Source organism: Pristiophorus japonicus, chromosome 19 (assembly GCF_044704955.1).
Source record: "Pristiophorus japonicus isolate sPriJap1 chromosome 19, sPriJap1.hap1, whole genome shotgun sequence".
Taxonomy (NCBI): Eukaryota; Metazoa; Chordata; class Chondrichthyes; family Pristiophoridae; genus Pristiophorus; species Pristiophorus japonicus.
Genome location: NC_091995.1, coordinates 18,764,712 through 18,778,053, shown reverse-complemented (window position 1 = coordinate 18,778,053; position 13,342 = coordinate 18,764,712). Strand labels below are relative to the sequence as shown.

The 13,342-nt window shown below is 50.6% G+C and overlaps 1 protein-coding gene across 3 annotated transcripts in view; it reads right to left on the bottom strand.

Annotated features, from left to right (window-relative positions):
* LOC139229763 (discoidin domain-containing receptor 2-like) overlaps positions 1-9,397 on the bottom strand; it is a 182,145-nt gene extending 172,748 nt beyond the window's left edge. For all 3 annotated transcript variants that reach the window (XM_070861338.1, XM_070861340.1, XM_070861341.1), the window contains exon 1: positions 8,749-9,397. The gene's annotated coding sequence lies outside the window, so the exon portion shown is untranslated. The remainder of the gene's footprint in view (positions 1-8,748) is intronic.
* Between the last annotated feature and the right edge of the window lie 3,945 nt (positions 9,398-13,342).

Here is a 13,342-nt window from a genome sequence, read left to right as displayed (position 1 = left end):
TCCCCCTCCGCCTCCGCTCCAACACATCTGGCTTTCCCCGCGGAATCGATTGGGCTTGTTGGTCAGCCGCCCAACATCTGCACATTCTCAGGGAGCCAAGGGAATTCGTCCCTCCCTCCTGTTCCCACGGATTGCAAGCCCCAGAACATAAGAATTAGGAACAGGAGTCGGCCATCTAGCCCCTCGAGCCTGCTCCGCCATTCAACGAGATCATGGCTGATCTGGCCGTGGACTCAGCTCCACTTACCCGCCCGCTCCCCGTAATCCTTAATTCCCTTATTGGTAAATTCCCAGCACAGCACGACGGTGGAAAAATCAGCGAATTCGCTGAGCAAATTGCTAAAATTGCCCCCAGGCCGAACCGATCGGCATTTGCTGGCCACCGGACGGGAGGAACCGATCGCCTTCCGAACCAGTCCAGTGAGGCCCGACTTAGGAGACTTGCCTCTATTGGGCTCCTGCAGGGGAAAGCTGTGCCATTGTTGCTATTCACTGGACACCCCCCCCCCCCCACCGCCCACCCCACTTACCACGCTGCAAAGTGCGAGGATGCTGAACGAGAAAAGCATTCGGCTTGGCCACGATGCCCCCCAAAGTCGAATAGCTGCCGGCACTCCCCGCCCGGAGCATGGCCGCTCGGGTGAGGTGCTACAGGGCAACTGGAATCGGGGAACGGGACTCCCGACATGGCTGGATGGGCCGGAACTTCCCTTTTTTCCCCCTCTACCCTTGTGATGTAGGCGCCGCTGGCAAGGCCGACATTTATTGCCCATCCCTAATCACCCTGAGGAGGTGCGCCGTCTTCTCGAACCGCTGCAGCCCCCATGGCAACAACAACTTGTATTTATGTAGTGCCTTTAATGTAGTGAAACGTCCCAGGAGTGTTATGAGGTAAGAATTTGACACCGAGCCGCAAAAGGAGAAATTAGGGCAGGTGACCAAAAGCTGCGTCAAAGAGGTAGGTTTTCAGGAGCGTCTTGAAGGAGCAAACTCCCACAAACAGCAATGGGATAATGACCCCGGCTGGTCTACTTTTAGTGCTGTTGGATTGAGGGGTAAATATTAACCCGGGACAATGAGCAAAACACCCCCGCTGCTCTTCTTTGAAATAGCGCCGTGGAATCTTACACATCCACCCGAGAGAGCAGACAGGGCCTCGGTTTATAGGCCTCATCCGAAAGGCAGCACCTCCGACAGTGCATGGCTTTCTCGGTACAGCACTGGGAGTGTATGCCTAGATTTTGTACTCTCGGAGCGGGACTGGAACACACGGCCGTCTGACTCAGAGGCAAGGGTGCGACCCACTGAGCCACGATTGAGTGACAAAGAATGGTGGCTGCAACGTGTCATTACAAGTCAGAATTTACAAGGTGTGACAGTCTGCTTTAAATCTCTGCCCCCGGGGTTTTAAAAATGAAAGTGTCACAAAATTCCTTATTGCGAAGTAACAGAGCTCACTCTCGGTGCGTTAGGGCTGCGTCATGCACAGCCTACACGGCCCTTGTGGATTTAAAGGGACGAGCAGTGGATTATAGAAAACAATCCCCGGGATTTCCCCCAGAGGCCTCCCGATCGACTCGGCGCAGGATCAGTGGAAACCCCACACAGCCGTGTAAATGGGGCTCCTACCGATCTTGCACTGAAGTTACACCGGATGGATGGGAGAACCCGCAAGGAAATTCCTGACGAGTGACTTACCTCTCTCCGAGGCAACCCCCCCCACTCCTCTCTGGCCGGAACACGTAACGTTAGACCATATTACCAGGTCATAAGAACTTAAGAATTAGAAGCAGGAGATGGCAATTCAAACCCCGAGCATGCTCCACCATTCATTAAGATCTTGGCTCAACTCCACTTTCCTGCACTATCCCTTGATTCTCTTAATATCCAAAAATCTATCGATCTCTGTCTTGAATATACTCAATGACTGAGCCTCCACAGCCCTCTGGGGTACAGAATTCCAAAAATTCACCACCCTCTGAGTGAAGAAGTTTCTCCTCATCTCAGTCCTAAATAGCCGCCCCCTTATTCTGTCACTGTGACCCCTGGTTCTAGACTCCCGCCATGCAGCATATATTACCCCGGTTGTTCCTTCAATGTCTTAAAGCTGCTGTGTATCATTTGACTGATATGATCAGGTAGATCATCCCGCTTGTGATTGGGGGGTAGCACTCTCATCCCTGAGTCAGAAGGTGAAGGGTTCACACCCTGTTCCAAATGGCACCAAATCCAGGCTGCCCCTCCCACTGCACTGTCTGAGGGGCAATGCTGAGGGAGTGCCGCACTGTCAGAGGGGCAATGCTGAGGGAGTGCCGCACTATCGGAGGGGCAGTATTGAGGGAGTGCCGCACTGTCAGAGGGGCAATGCTGAGGGAGCACTGCACTGTTGGAGGGGCAGTACTGAGGGAGCGCTGCACTGTCGGAGGGGCAGTTCTGAGGGAGGGCTGCACTGTCAGAGGGGCAGTAATGAGGGAGTGCTGCACTGTCGGAGGGGCAGTGCTGAGGGAGCGCCGCACTGTCAGAGAGACAGTATTGAGGGAGTGCTGCACTTTCGGAGGGGCAGTACTGAGGCCACACTGCACTGTCGGAGGGTCAGTGCTGAGGGAGTGCTGCACTGTCGGAGTGGCAGTGCTGAGGGAGCGCTGTACTGTCGGAGGGGCGGTACTGAGGGAGCACCGCACTGTCGGAGGGGCGGTACTGAGGGAGCGCCGCACTATCGGAGGGGCAATGCTGAGGGAGCGCCGCACTGTCGGAGGGGCAGTGCTGAGGGAGCGCCGCACTGTCGGAGGGGCAGTGCTGAGGGAGCGCCGCATGCCGGAGGGGCAATGCTGAGGGAGGGCTGCACTGTTGGAGGGGCAGTACTGAGGGAGCACCGCACTGTCGGAGGGGCAATGCTGAGGGAGCACCGCACTGTCGGAAGGGCAGTGCTGAGGGAGCGCTGCATGCCGGAGGGGCAATGCTGAGGGAACGCTGCACTGTCGGAGGGGCAATGCCGAGGGAATGCCGCACTGTCGGAGGGGCAATGCTGAGGGAACGCCTCACTGTCGGAGAAGCAGTGCTGAGGGAGTACTGCACTGTCGGAGGGGCAGTGCTGAGGGAGCAGCGCACTGTCGTAGGGGCAGTACTGAGGGAGCACTGCACTGTCGGAGGGGCAATGCTGAGGGAGCAGCGCACTGTCGGAGGGGCAGTGCTGAGGGAGCGCTGCACTGTCAGAGGGCCAGTGCTGAGGGAGCGCCAAACTATTGGAGGGGTCGTCGTTCTGGATGTAGACGTTAAACCAATTAAGTGCTCAGGTCTCTGGACTTGAACTCTTTCATGTTGACACAGCCCTTGAGACCTAGAGGCTTACCCACTGACTGACATCTAGAAGTCAATGACAATGAAGTAAGAAAGACTTGCATTTATATAGCGCCTTTCACGACCACCGGACGTCTCAAAACGCTTTACTGCCAATGAAGTACTTTTGGAGTGTAGTCACTGTTGTAATGTTAAAAATGCAGCAGCCAATATGCGCACAGCAAGCTCCCACAAACAGCCATGTGATAATGACCAGATAATCTGTCATTTTGTTATGTTGATTGAGGGATAATTATTGGCTGGGACACCGGGAATCACTCCGCTGCTCTTCTTCGACATAATTGCCATGGGATCTTTTACATCCACCTGAGTGAGCAGAATGAGCCTCGGTTTAATGTCTCATCTGAAATATGGCACCTCTGACAGTGCGACACTCCCTCAGCACTGCACTGGAGTGTCAGCTGAGATTTATGTGCTCAAGTCCCTGGAGTGGGACTTGAACCCACAATCTTGTGACTCAAAAGCGAGAGTGCTACCCACTGAGCCACAGCTGACAGGGTGTTATGAGGTATTATGGAATGGAAAATGGGACGAGGCGTACAATGGCCCCATGTAACGCTATCATAGAGTCATAGAATGGTTACAGCATGGAAGAAGGCCATTCGGCCGCTCGAGCCCATGCCGACTCTCGCTATTGGCAAGAGTTAAAATCACCCACGGTAGGTGGAATCTGAATCTCGCGCGGAGCACTGTTTCCCGGAAAATATTCCTAAAAGACCTTCACCGAAGCACAAAGTTGGAATTCTGTATCCCGCTTAACCACTGCAGTTAACCGGTGCCCTTTCAGGATTCAAATGATGAGACCACTCACTAGACTCCATGCTGATGGATGGTAGTAGTGACTTGAATACCCCTACAACATAGAAACATAGAAAATAGGTGCAGGAGTAGGCCATTCGGCCCTTCGAGCCTGCACCACCATTCAATATGATCATGGCTGATCATGCAACTTCAGTACCCCATTCCTGCCTTCTCTCCATACCCCTTGATCCCTTTAGCCATGAGGGTCACATCTAACTCCCTTTTGAATATATCTAACGAACTGGCCCCAACAACTTCCTGGGTAGAGATTTCCACAGGTTCACAACTCTCTGGGTGAAGAAGTTTCTCCTCATCTCGGTCCTAGATGGCTTACCCCTTATCCTTAGACTGTGACCCCTGGTTCTGGACTTCCCCAACATTGGAAACATTCTTCCTGCATCTAACCTGTCCAGTCCCGTCAGAATTTTATATGTTTCTATGAGATCCCCCCTCATTCTTCTAAATTCCATTGAATACAAGCCTAGTCGATCCAGTCTTTCTTCATATGTCAGGCCTGTCATCCCAGGAATCAGACTGGTGAACATTCGCTGCACTCCCTCAATAGCAAGAATGTCCTTCCTCAGATTAGGAGGCCAAAACTGTACACAATAATCTAGGTGTGGCCTCACCAAGGCCCTGTACAACTGCAGTAAGACCTCTCTGCTCCTATACGCAAATCCTGTAGCTATGAAGGCCAACATGCCATTTGCCTTCTTCACCGCCTGCTGTACCTGCATGTACCTTCAATAACTGATGAACCATGACACCCAGGTCTCGTTGCACCTCCCCCTTTACCAATCTGTCACCATTCAGATAATAATCAGCCCTCCTATTTTTACCACCAAAGTGGATAACCTCACATTTATCCACATCATATTGCATTTGCCATGCATTTTCCCACTCACCTAACCTGTCCAAGTCACCCTGCAGCCGCTTATCATCCTCCTCACAGCTCACACCGCCACCCAGCTTAGTGTCGTCTGCAAATTTGGAGATATTACACTCAATTCCTTCATCTAAATCATTAATGTATATTGTAAATAGCTGGGGTCCCAGGACTGTACCCCAGTAGTCACTGCCTGCCATTCTGGAAAGGATTCGCTTATTTCTACTCTTTGCTTCCTGTCTGCCAACCAATTCTCTATCCACATCAGTACATTACCCCCAGTACCATGTACTATAATTTTGCACACTATTCTCTTTTGTGGAACCTTGTCAAAAGCCTTTTGAAAGTCTAAGTACACCACATCCACTGGCTCCCCCTTGTCCACTCTACTAATTACATCCTCAAAATATTCTAGAAGATATGTCAAGCATGATTTCCCTTTCATAAGTCCATGCTGACTTGGACCGATCCTGTCACTGCTTTCCAAATGCGCTGCTATTACATTTTTAATAATTGATTCCAACATTTTTCCCACCACGGATGTCAGGCTGACAATTCCATAATTCCTTGTTTTCTCTCTCCCTCCTTTTTTAAAAAGTGGGGTTACATTAGCTACCCTCCAATCCATAGGAACTGATCCAGAGTCTATAGAATGTTGGAAAATGATCACCAATGCATCCACTATTTCTAGGCCACTTCCTTAAGTACTCTGGGATGCAGACTATCAGGCCCGGGGATTTATCGGCCTTCAATCCCATCAATTTCCCTACCACAATTTGCTGACTAATAAGGATTTCCTTTAGTTTCTCCTTCTCGCTGGACTCTCGTTCCCCTAGTATTTCCTGAAGGTTATTTGTGTCTTCCTAAGTGAAGACAGAACCAAAATATTTGTTCAATTGGTCTGCCATTTCTTTATTCCCTATTATGACTTCACCTGATTCTGACTGTAGGGGACCTACATTTGTCTTCACTCATCTTTTTCTCTTCTCGTATCTATAGAAGCTTTTGCAGTCAGTTTTTATGTTCCCAGCAAGCTTCCTCTCATACTCTATTTTCCCCCTCCTAACTAAACCCTTTGTCCTCCTCTGCTGAATTCTAAATTTCTCCCAGTCCTCAGGTTTGCTGCTTTTTCTGGCCAGTTTATATGTCTCTTCCTTGGATTTAACACTATCTCTAATTTCCCTTGTAACCCCCTTAATGCTCTGCTACAATGTCAATCGATCCACACCCTCTGGCTTAGGTGTTTTATAATAGTAACCTCTTCTCACCTCCAATTAGCAGACTTACTTGGGAGTAAGTCCGTTCGCAACCTTGATGTCATATTTGACCCTGAAATGAACTTCCGGCCACATATCCGCAGCATAACTAAAACCGCCTATTTCCATCTCTGTAACATTGCCTGTCTCCGTCCTTGCCTCAGCTCATCCGCTGCTGAAGCCCTCATCCATTCCTTTGTTACCTCTAGACTTGAGTATTCCAACGCACTCCTGGCTGGCCTCCCACATCCGTAAACCAGAGATGATCCAAAATTCGGCTGCCCATGTCCTAACTCGCACCAAATCCCACTCACCCATCACCCCTGTGCTCGCTGACGTATATTGGCTCCCGGTTCAGCAACGTCTCGATTTCAAAATTCTCATCCTTCTTTTCAAATCCCTCTATGGCCTCGCCCCTTCCTATCTCTGTAATCTCCTCTAGCCCCACAACCCCCCAAGATGTCTGCGTTCCTCTAACTCTGCCCTCTTGAGCTTCCCTGATTGTAATCACTCCACCATCGGTGGCCGTGCCTTCTGTTGCCTGGGCCCCAAGCTCTGGAACTCCCTCCCTAAACCTCTCCGCCTCTCCACCTCTCTTTCCTCCTTCAAGACACTCCTTAAAACCTACCTCTTTGACCAAGCTTCTGGTCACCTGCGCTAATATCTACTTATGCGGCTCAATGACCAATTTTTCATTTCATAACACTCCTGTGAAGCACCTTGGGATGTTTCACTATGCTAAAGATGCTATATAAATGCAAGTTGTTGTTGTTGTAAGAGAGAAGATGACAGAATGATAACATGAAAACAATAAGCAGAAGATGCAGTTCTCTCTTGCCTCACTGGGATGGACACGGCAGTTCTGAGCTTTAGAGCAGAAAGTTAAGGGGAGATTTAATAAAGGTGTTCAAAATCATGAAGGGTTTGGACAGAGTAAATGAAGTGGAACTCTGTCCAGTGGCAGGAGGGTTGGTAAGCAGAGGACACAGATTTCTGGTAATGGTCAAAAGAGCTAGAACGTAAGAACACAACAAATTGGAGCAGGAGTCGGCCATTCGGCCCCTCGAGTCCGCTCCGCCATTCACTAAGATCATGGCTGATCTCCTACCTCAACTCCACCTTCCCACACTATCCCTCGATTCCCTGGTTCGCAAAAAAATCTATCGACCTCTGTCTTGACTCAACGACTGAGCATTACACAGCTCTCTGGGGTCAGTTACCAGAAGACACAGATTTATCATAATCAGAGGGCGAGATGTGGGGAATACTGTTTGACTCAGCCAGTTGCTGTGATCTGGAATGCGCTGCCTGAAAGGGCGGTGGAAGCAGACTTAACATTAACTTTCAAAAAGGAAATTTGATAAATACTTGAATGGGGAAAAATTGCAGGGCTAACGGGGGAAGAGCAGGGGGAGAGGAAGTGGGACTAACTCTTTCAAAGAGCTGGTACGGACATGATGGGCCGAATGGCCTGCTTCTGTGCTATGAGCATCCGAGAAGATGCAAATGGAAATAATCACGACACGGGACTAAAGCTTGAATTGCGAGATGCACGTCTCGCTTTGACGCAGCTCAACAACAACAACTTGTATTTATATAGCGCCTTTAACGTAGTGAAACTTCCCAAGGCGCTTCACAGGAGTCTTATAAGATAAAAAAGATTTGACACCGAACCACATAAGTATTAATTAGGGCAGGTGACTAAAAGCTTGGTCAAAGAGGTAGGTTTTAAGGAGCGTCTTGAAGGAGAAAAGAGAGGTCGAGAGGCGGAGGGGTTTATAGAATCATAGATATTTACAGCACGGAAGGAGGCCATTTCGGCCCATTGTGTCCGTGCCGGCCGACAAAGGGCCACCCAGCCTAATCCCACTTTCCAGCTCTTGGTCCATAGCCCTGTGGGTTACAGCACTTTAAGAGCACATCCAAGTGCTTTTTAAATGTGGTGAGGGTTTCTGCCTCTACCACCCTTTCAGGCAGTGAGTTCCAGACCCCCACCACCCTCTGGGTGAAGAAATTCCCCCTCAAATCTCCTCCAAACCTCCTGCCAATTACTTTAAATTAATTTAGCCAGGGAATTCCAGAGCTGTGGGCCGAAGCAACGGAAGGCACGGCCACCGATGGTTGAAGTCTTGCGCACGTACAAAGCAACCGAACAGCCCCGACACAAGCATCTCCCCCGCCCGCCCCGGCCACCCCCACCCCCTCCCCTAGACAGCTGGAGCAGATACAGCACAAGACAGACAGCCAGATCCCCAACGCCTACTCGAACGTCAGACTGTGGTCTCACAGAGGTATGGCAGTGCATTGAATCTCGATGAGCTTTCAGGCCACCTCTTGCAGCGATAGCCCCCCTTTCCCCCGCCCCCCGCCCCCATACCCCTCCACCCACCATTCGCGCGCAAAAACACCGTCGGCAAGGTTACAACCAACAAGGTTCAGCAGACTGACCTACAAACGGATTCGCCCGCTCGACGGGCAACGCGGCTTTTCCAGGCTCTCCCTTCCCTTCCTTCTCGTTCCTCCTTGGAAACGAATCGGGAATTCGGTCCCGACTCAGCGGCAGCCGGCGCCACCTTCGGCGAGCTTTCCCGTCTCCATGGCGACCGGCGGGACCCGCAGACGAGATCGTGGTGCGGCGGAAGAGGACGGAGAGGGGCGGTGGGGGGGCGGGAATCCGACCAAGTAACAATCCACCCTGGGCGATGTGAGCTTATTCTCTCGTTGGACCGAATGCCAGGAATTCTTCCTTGTTTTTCCTTTCTCCCCGCGAGCTCTTCAAAGCCAGGAACTGGAGAAGGAGAAGAGAGGAGAGTGGGTCGGGGGGGGGGGCGGTGTGGGTGGGGGGGGGGGGAACCAAAGCGATGAATTGTACAGGAATGAAAGAAAAACCACAGCTGATCACAAAGGACTCGAGTCTCCGCACTCCTGTCAGTTGACTGACTGATCTCCTTTCCCCCTTTGTCTGTGTGTATGTGTGCGTGCCTCTCTCCTTCTCTCTCACACGCTGAACAAACGTTACTATATAAACTGCAGCACTACCAGCCGAGTGCTCCCATGGGCATTTCTTGGAATGGATTAACGCGCTATTTGCTCGCTCCCCCCCCGCTCCTCTCTCCTGCCCTCTCCTCTCTCCTCCCACCCCTCATTAAGACGCCTCTTGGCCCCATCAATCAGTGACATCACCAGCGATCAGGCTCGCACAAATTGAAAATACTGATCTCATCCACCTCTGTCTGAGAGCCAGACTTCTTTTAAACTAGGCGACAGTTGTCCTTATTAGCGGCCGTGCCTTCAGCTGCCCAAAGGCCCTAAGCTCTGGAATTCCCTCCATAAACCTCTCCGCCTCTCTCTCCCCCCCCCTCTCTCTCTCTCTTTCCTCCTTGAAGACGCTCCTTAAAACCTGCCTCTTTGACCAAGCTTTTGGGGTCACCTGTCCTAACCTCTCCTTACGTGACTGGGTGACAAATTCATTTTTGTTTGATAATCGCTTGGGGGAACGTTTAACTACGTGAGAGGTGCTATATAAATACAGGTTGTTGTTCGTTAGCAGGAGAGCTGCCACAGGCTCAGGGGAGGAAGGCCGAGATAAGAATAACACAGCTCACTCCACTCTTATTTCTGAGCATGACCCACGGGGGAAGTCAAGTGTGACCTTTTATTTTCTCCTCTCTCACTCTCCTCTTATTCTCAATTCCCAACCGCCCACCCCCCACCCCCCGCAGGTTAAAGGTCAGCCACGATTCCAAGGCGCTTAGGCGCCCATTGTTACCTCGTCTCCACACGCCAGCTCCGGACAACAAGGGCTGAATTTCTTTCTACAACAACCGTGGCAGGAGGGTGGGTAACTAGAAGACGCAGGCGTAAGGTGATTGGCAAAAGAACCCGAGGTGACATGAAGGGAAACGTTTGTTTCTTTCAAAAACGCAGTGACTTGCTGCGATCTGGATCGTGCTGCCTGAAAGTTACGCTGGCAGCAGATTCAACCGTAACTTTCGAAAAGGGGAATTGAATAACTACTTGAAGGGTGCAAAAAAAAAAAAATTGCAAGGCTATTGGGGTAAAGAGTAGGAGAATGGGACTAACTGGACAGCTCTACTGTGTTCAGTTGCCGGGCACCGCACCTCAGAATATGTTGGCCTTGGCAGTGGCTACCGCACAGATTCACTGGAGTGATACCAGGGATTAATTGGCATTAAATTACGAGACCAGATTATGGGGAAAGAGCGAGGGGGACTGGAATTAATTGAACAGCTCTACCAGAGAGCCAGCACAGGCACGATGGGCCGAATGGCCTCCTTCAGAAGAATGAGAAGTGATCTTATCGAAACGTGTAAGATTATGAGGGGGGCTTGGCAAGGTGGATGCAGAGAGGATGTTTCCACTGATGGGGGAGACTAGAACTAGAGGGCATGGTCTCAGAATAAGGGGCCGCCCATTTAAAACTGAGCTGAGGAGAAATTTCTTCTCTCAGAGTGTTGTAAATTTGTGGAATTTGCTGCCTCAGAGAGCGGTGGAGGCTGAGTCATTGAATAAATTTAAGACAGAAATAGACAGTTTCTTAATCGATATGGGGATAAGGGGTTATGGGGAACGGGCGGGGAAGTGGAGCTGAGTCCATGATCGGATCAGCCATGATCTTATTGAATGGCGGAGCAGACTCGAGGGGCCGTATGGCCTACTCCTGCTCCTATTGCTTATGTTCTTATGATCATCTGTGCTGTACCATTCTATGATTTTATGAACCCCCACAGGGGCATAAGAGCTTGACCCTGGAGAGAGGAATGGTGGGGGGGATAGATGAGGGGTGGGAGGGGAGTGCTAAGAGGTTGGCGCGATCTGTTGCACTAATTGCTCCTGGCTTTCCTCCAATACGGGGAGGGAATGATCAAGCTCGTTCCAACGGTAGGCAAGCGCTCCGATTCCAGGTATGATTGTGGAGTCTATGTCGGGTTTTCCGATTCCAGCCAGGGTGCCAGTAAAGGGGGTGGGGGGGGGGGGAGGGGTTACGTGGTGGAGAGACTTTTTCTCACAGATTAAAACCACATGCAGTCTGCGACCAAGTTTGCAAGAAGCGCTTAGGCCCCGCCAAGCTCTCGTGCCCAGACGCTGAATCGGGAAATTCACTGAAGATGGCCTGCGGGCTATTGCCTCATGGGAGGCATCACGACTGAGCTTAATTCTGTACCCTCCCGACGTCTGCACATGCCCACTTTGCGGCAGGGGGTCATTAGGAGTGAGACCTCTGGGTGTTGTTACCCCTCCCAAACTCGGAGAAGCTAAGGCTAGTTTTAGCCTCCTACCCTCCTCCTGCCCCTCTAAATTCCCTTCCTAAACCTCCTCTCCACCTCTCCGCCTCTCTCTCCTCCTGTAAGAGGCCCCTTTAAACCTACTTCTTTGACCAAGCTTTTGGTCATCTGTCCTAATATCTCCTTATGTGGGTCAGTGTCAAATTTTGTTTGTTAATCGCTCGTGTGAAACGCCTTGGAGTTTTACTATGTTAATGGCGGTGTACAGTTTTGGTCTCCTTACCCAAGGAAGGATATACCTGCCATAGAGGGAGTGCAACAAAGGTTCACCAGACTGATTCCTGGGATGGGGGGGGGATTGTCCTATGAGCAGAGATTGAGTAGACAAGGCCTATATTCTCTAGAGTTTGGAAGAATGACAGGTGCTCACATTGACACATACAAAATTCTTACAGGGCGTGACAGGGTAGATGCAGGGAGGATGTTTCTCTGGCTGGGGAGTCTAGACCCAGGAGTCACAGTCTCAGAATAAGGCGTCGGCCTTTTAGGACTGAGATGAGGAGAAATTTCTTCACTCAGAGGGTGGTGAATCTTTGGAGTTCTCTACACCAGAGGCCTGTGGAGGCTCAGTCGTTGAGTATATTCAAGACAGATCAGTAGATTTTTGGATATTAATGGAAACAACGGATATGGGGATGGGGCAGGAAAGTGGAGTTGAGGTCGATGATCAGCCATGACCTCATTGAAAGGTGGAGCAGGCTCGAGGGGCCGAATGTCCGACTCCTGCTCCTAGTTCTTATGTTCTGATAAGACACAATATAAATGCAAGTTGCTGAGGAGGAGGGATCACAGTCTAAGGATAAGGGGTAAGCCATTTAGGACCGAGATGAGGAGAAACTTCTTCACCCAGAGAGTTGTGAACCTGTGGACTTCTTTAGCACAGAAAGTTGTTGAGGCCAATTCACTAAATATATTCAAAAAGTAATTAGATGTAGTCCTTACTACTAGGGGGATCAAGGGATATGGCGAGAAAGCAGGAACGGGGTACTGAAGTTGCATGTTGAGCCATGAACTCATTGAATGGCGGTGCAGGCTCGAAGGGCCGAATGGCCTACTCCTGCACCTAGTTTCTATTTTTCTATATCACAGTCAAAGTCCGATCCTCACTCTGTCCAGCACAAGTAAACGGATAACGTTCAGGGCCAGCTGATAGACGAATCTCCTTTGTACAAGCATGCTGAGGGCTGTCACAGTGGGTATTACCAACCTGACTGAACTCAGAAATAGAACCATGGAATCACACGACACAGAAGGGGGCCATTTGGCCCATTGTACCTGTGCCAGCTCTTTGAATGAGCTGTCTGATTAGGCCCACTCCCCCTAGCCCAGCAAATCTTTTCCCCTTCAGGTAAGTGTCCGATTTCCCTCCCGAAAGTTACTATTGAATCTGCTTCCATCGCCCTCTCAGGCAGCGCGTTCCAGATCACAACAACTCGCCGCGTCAAAAGTAATTCTCCTCACCTTTCCTCCCTCTGGTTCTTTAGCCAGCCACCTTCACTCTGCATTCTCTGGTTACCGACCCATCCCGTCACCGCAAACAGTCTCTCCTTAGCTGCTCTGTCAGAACCCTTCATGATCTGGAACACCCCGATTAAATCTTCCCTTCACCTTCTCTGCTCTCGGCAGAAAAGCTAACTCGAGACAGATTGCGGACTGTACCTGTTCTGTATTAAGTTTCCCATCTCCTTCCAAAACTTGGCAGTGCAGAGCAAACAGAGCACGACCGATGATTGGGC